The following is a 6000-nucleotide window of genomic DNA, read 5'->3' as shown; positions in this document are numbered from 1 at the left end:
TAATAATAATAATAATAATAATAATAATAATAATAATAATAATAAGAAGAAGAAGAAGAAGAAGAAGAAGAAGAAGAAGAAGAAGAAGAAGAAGAAGAAGAAGAAGAAGAAGAAGAAGAAGAAGAAGAAGAAGAAGAAGAAGAAGAAGAAGAAGAAGAAGAAGAAGAAGAAGAAGAAGAAGAAGAAGAAGAAGAAGTTGGAAGGGACCTTGGAGGTCATCTAGTCCATCCCCCTGCTCAGGCAGGAAACCCTATACCATTTCAGACAAATGGCTGGCCAGTCTCTTCTTAAAAACTTCCAGTGTTGGAGCATTCACCACTTCTGGAGGCAGGTGGTTCCACTGGTTAGTTGTTCTAACTGTCAGGAAGTTTCTCCTTAGTTCTAGGTTGCTTCTCTCCTTGACTAGTTTCCATCCGTTGCTTCTTGTCCTGCTTTCAAGTGCTTTGGAGAATAGCTTGACTCCCTCTTCTTGTGGCAGCCCCTGAGATATTGGAACACGGCTATCATGTCACCCCTAGTCCTTCTCTTTGTTAAACTACACATACCCAATTCCCTATATGTTTTAGCCTCCAGTCTAAACTGGGGACATGCGATCTGTAAGTCTAACAATTGAAGAAGAAAAAAGCTAATGCAAGCAGATGGGCAATTTCCAGATGGGTGGAAATTCCAGCCCCCACAATTCTCAACAAAGGCTATGTTGGCAAGGGAATTTTGGAAACTGAAGCTCACCAAATCTGGGAAGTGCCCAGGTTGAGAACAGTAGGAAGATTCGTGTTATATGTGCCTCAAGACAGTTTGCACTGAAGCCATTTTCATTCTCGGAGCACCACTATCCGCTGCGTTGATAATGTAATTAGGTACCTCAAACCTTGTCAGATCATGGCCAACCAAATAGCTCAGGAAACTCATCATCTAGAACAGTGAGAGCCCTACAGTTTTGTCAGGATTGCGTAAAAATGTCTATGGAGGTTCTCGGTCATCCAGGCCTGATTGTCCCAAAGGTGCTTTTCTGTTTGTTTTCTAAAACAGGAGTCAATAGCTTGAGCTATTGGCAGGGAACCAATTTTTACACGTGGGTCTCCAAAGGAAACGTTTGGGGGCCTGGAGAGATGTGGCCTTGGGGGACCTCAGTCTGGCATGCATGAGCTTCAGCTGCTGATGTTCAGTGCTGGTCTTCAATAATGAACCTGCCTGTTGCTCCTGGCTAGTCATAAACATCAGGAAGATAGTGACAGCTGCCTCACCCACCTGTTGAATATCTGGTGCGATTCTCAATCTAGAAGACGTTTCTCATCCACGGTGCTTCAGAATGATATGTCCTCTCTGGAGCGTCTTCTCTTTGTAATGCGCTAAGGACTTTACTCTGGTCCTTGGGATGCTTACAGGAACTGCTAAAAATGGAACTTGGCACCAATTAACATCTGCATCATAACATCAGGTGGGGATTTATAATCTTGGCCACATTTTGTGCTTCCGTTTGGAGAGCTCAAATCCAGCCTTCTTGTGCCTCTGTCAAGTTAAATTTGTCTCCTTGGAAAGTTACTGGGGGGAAAAGAAAGAAAAAAAAGATTACTCAACGCTAATTTCAATTAAGAGTTAGATGAAAGCCCTTTCATAAATATTGCCGGGATGGACAGACTCACATTTGATGACCTTGAATAACCAGCTCATCCACCTGCATCCAAAAACAGATGAGGAGGAAAAAAAAAAAGAGACGATATGTCTTTTCAAACGTTCTAACGCGTATGCATTAAAAAATGGGGTAAGACAATGGACATTAGGAAGATTGTAAAAAACAAAAAGCGTCTCTCTCCAACGAGATCATTGTTGAATTCCCACGAATAGGGGAGAATGTGTCTGGAGGACCCAACACACTTCCGAATTACATACCCTACAAAGGCTAAGAAACAGAAATCTGATGAAATCTCCAAATGTCACCAGAGTTTTATATCAGTCTTCTCTAGCTGTGAACACTTGTGAAGAACATCTTCATCTCTGCATTGATATTGTCGAGAACCAAGTTGCCAGGATGACTGTTCTTAAAAAATGCATCGGGATTGCAATTTAATAAGATTCCAGCCAGGATAAACTTCTTGCCATACTGACTGGTGAATTTTTAAAAAAATCAAAGAAGAGCAACTAAAATGATCAGGGGCCTGGAGACTAAAACATACATAAGAACGGCTATGGGATTTGGGATCAGTTTACATTCCAATTCCAAAGAAAGGCAGTGCCAAAGAATGTTCAAACTATCGCACCATTGCACTCATTTCTCATGCTAGTAAAGTCATGCTTAAAATCCTACAAGCTAGACTTCAGCAGTATGTGGATCGAGAACTACCAGAAGTACAGGCAGGATTTCGAAGAGGCAGAGGAACTAGAGATCAAATTGCCAACATACGCTGGATCATGGAGAAAGCTAGAGAGTTCCAGAAAAACATCTACTTCTGCTTCATTGACTATGCTAAAGCCTTTGATTGTGTGGATCACAACAAACTGTGGCAAGTTCTTAAAGAGATGGGAGTACCAAACCATCTTATTTGTCTCCTGAGAAACCTATATGCGGGCCAAGAAGCAACAGTGAGAACTGGACACGGAACCACTGATTGGTTCAAAATTGGGAAAGGAGTCCGGCAAGGCTGTATACTGTCACCTTGCCTATTTAACTTATATGCAGAGCACATCATGAGAAAGGCAGGGCTAGATGAATCAAAAGTTGGAATTAAGATTGCCGGGAGAAATATCAACAACCTAAGATATGCAGATGATACCACTCTAATGGCAGAAAGTGAAGAGGAACTAAAGAGCCTCTTGTTGCGGGTGAAGAAGGAGAGTGCAAAACGTGGGTTGAAACTAAACATTAAGAAAACCAAGATCATTGCATCCGGCCCTCTCAATTCCTGGCAAATAGATGGGGAAGAAATGGAGGTAGTGACAGATTTTATTTTCCTGGGCTCCAAGATCACTGCAGATGGGGACTGTAGCCAAGAAATTAAAAGACGCTTGCTCCTGGGGAGGAAAGCCATGGCAAATCTAGACAGCATACTAAAAAGCAGAGACATCACCCTGTCAACAAAAGTGCGTATAGTCAAGGCTGTGGTCTTCCCAGTTGCAATGTATGGCAGTGAAAGCTGGACCATAAGAAAGGCTGAGCGCCAAAGAATTGAGGCCTTTGAACTATGGTGCTGGAGAAGACTCCTGCGAGTCCCTTGGACTGCAAGGCAATCAAGTCCTAGAGGAGATCAACCCTGACTGCTCTTTAGAAGGCCAGATCCTGAAGACTTTGGCCACCTAATGAGAAGGAAGGACTCACTGGAGAAGAGCCTCATGCTGGGAAAGATTGAGGGCAATAGAAGAAGGGGACGACAGAGAATGAGGTGGCTGGATGGAGTCACTGAAGCAGTAGGCGTGAGCTTAAATGGACTCCAGAAGATGGTAGAGGACAGGAAGGCCTGGAGGAATGTTGTCCATAGGGTCGCGATGGGTCGGACATGACTTCGCAGCTAACAACAACAAGTCTAAGGAACCTGCCAACAAAACCCCGTATAGTCAAGGCTATGGTTTTCCCAGTTGCAATGTATGGCTGTGAAAGTTGGACCATAAGGAAGGCTGAACGGCAAAGAATTGAGGCCTTTGAACTATGGTGCTGGAGAAGACTCCTGCGAATCCCTTGGACTGCAAGGCGATCAAACCGGTCAGTCCTAGAGGAGATCAACCCTGACTGCTCTTTAGAAGGCCAGATCCTGAAGTGGAAACTCAGATACTTTGGCCACCTAATGAGAAGGAAGGACTCACTGGAGAAAAGCCTAATGCTGGGAAAGGTTGAGGGCAAGAGAAGAAGGGGACGACTAAGAATGAGTGGCTGGATGGAGTCACTGAAGCAGTAGGTGTGAGCTTAAAGGGACTCCAGAAGATGGTACAGGACAGGAAGGCCTTGAGGAACATTGTCCATGGGGTCGCGATGGGTCAGACACAACTTCGCAACTAACAACAACAAGTCTAAGGAAAAGAAGAAATAGGGGAGACATGATAGCAGTGTTCCAGTATCTGAGGGGCTGCCACAAGGCAGAGGGGCCAGATTGTTCACCAAAGCACCAGAGGGAAGGACGAGAAACAATGTTTGGAAACTGGTTAAGGAGAGAAGCAACCTGGAATTAAGGAGAAAGTTCCTGACAGTGAGGACAATTAAACAGGGGAACAGAAGTTGCCTCCAGAAATCGTGGGCGCTTCATCACTGGAGATTTTTTAAGAGGAGATTGGACATCCACCTGTCTGAGATGATATAGGTTCTCCTGCTTGAGCAGGGGGCTGGACTAGAAGACCTCCAAGGTCCCTCTCAATCCTATCTTTCTATGTTCTACTAGCACAATTGAGCAGAAAGTTGCTGTGCTCACATCAAAAAGAAAAAAAAATGTCAGGCTCTCTCAGAAGGTATCAACGAACACAAGGTTGTTGTTTTTTTTAACACGTTGCATTTGTTAGCTCACACGCCACTTGTCGTCTGTCTCGTATATAACTTGCCTCTTCATAACCGTTTGGACTTTCCCCAGATCCATTCCACCCCAGTTAAGTGCTAACAATAAGTGAGCCACACATGCATTTAATGAGATAAACTGCGCCTCAAGACTAATAATGCTTTCCTTCTACAACAAGCAACATAGAAGCATCAGTTAGCTGCTCGTCAAGATAAAACGCCCATCTCTAAAATGTCCACCCCGTCTCAAAGCCCAGGAACTGCTCATTCAGAGAGGCAGCCCAATTAATCTAACAAAGAACATCAGGCGATTGAGCTAAGGCTGTTTATAAAAGCTTATCTTCAGAAACAAACTCAATTTCCTCTTTCTACCGGTGGACATATTGTCCTGATATTTTGATAGCGTGGGAGCATGTCACGCATCAGTGTGAAGCAATAATGGGGGTGACCTTGTTTTTTTTTCCCCTGGGGAACAAAAGATAAGATTGTTATGGAATCCAGATCAGACTTCTAGCTTGATAGAAGACATAGGTGTCCACCAGTTCTGGTCACCACATTACAAAAAAGATGCTGAGACTCTGGAAAGAGCAACTAAGACGATTAAAGGCCTGGAGACTAAAACACATGAAGAACGATTGCAGAAGTTGGGTATGGTCAGTCTGGAGAGAGGAAGGACTTGGGGTGGTGGTGGACATGATAGCAGTCTTCCAATACTTGAGGGGATGCCACAAAGAGAAAGGGGTCAACTTATTTTCCAAAGCACCAGAAGGCAGGACAAGACGCAACAGATGGAAACTAATCAAGGAGAGAAGCAACCTGGAACTAAGGAGAAATTTCCTAACAGTGAAGACAATTAACCAGTGGCACAGCTTGACACTGGAAGTTGTGGGTGCTCAAGAAGAGACTTTTCTGAAATGGGGCATAGGGTTTCCTGCTAGAGCAGGGGGATGGACTAGAAGACCTCCAAGGTCCCTTCCAGCTCTATTCTGATTCTGATTCTGATTAGAGGCTGACTTGAGCTGCTTTCAAAACACTAAGATGAGTCGGACCTAGTCAGTTGAATGGACTTCATCAACAATTTCTAGAACTATAGACTAGACTCAGAATATCCTGGAAGAAATGTCTATGGAGGTTCTCAGTCCTCCAAGTCATGGTTGTCCTAAAGGTGCTTTTTTAAGAGGCAACTGGACTTTCTTGTTTTCCTTTGAAGATGTTTTGCTTCTCATCCAAGAAGCTTCTTCAGCTCTGACTGGATGGTGGGGAGTGGAAGGATTTATATTCTGTCTGCAAGGAGGATAAATCCTTCCCTTCCCCACCATCCAGTCACGGCTGAAGAAGCTTCTTGGATGAGAAGGGAAACGTCTTCAAAGAAAAACAAGGAAGTCCAGTTGCCTCCTGAAAAAAGCATCTTTGGGACATCCTAGAAGAAAACTCATTCTGTGTTACAGCCAAGAACTTCTGGCTCCATGAAGCCACCAAGATGCAAGGCAGGGGTGAAAGGAAGGCTGTGCAGACATTTTGTTCCA

General features: G+C 44.0%; 1 protein-coding gene across 2 annotated transcripts in view; it reads right to left on the bottom strand.

The window, feature by feature from the left end:
• Nucleotides 1-1396: 1396 nt before the first annotated feature.
• The window catches only part of BMS1 (BMS1 ribosome biogenesis factor), a 75571-nt gene continuing 70967 nt past the window's right edge, over nt 1397-6000 (bottom strand). For both annotated transcript variants that reach the window (XR_014026706.1, XR_014026707.1), the window contains exon 26: nt 1397-1542. The gene's annotated coding sequence lies outside the window, so the exon portion shown is untranslated. The remainder of the gene's footprint in view (nt 1543-6000) is intronic.

This window comes from Vipera berus (assembly GCF_964194415.1).
Source record: "Vipera berus genome assembly, chromosome: 5".
NCBI lineage: Eukaryota > Metazoa > Chordata > Lepidosauria > Squamata > Viperidae > Vipera > Vipera berus.
The sequence above is the reverse complement of the archived record's forward strand: the minus strand, read 5'-3'. Positions and strand labels throughout refer to the sequence as shown.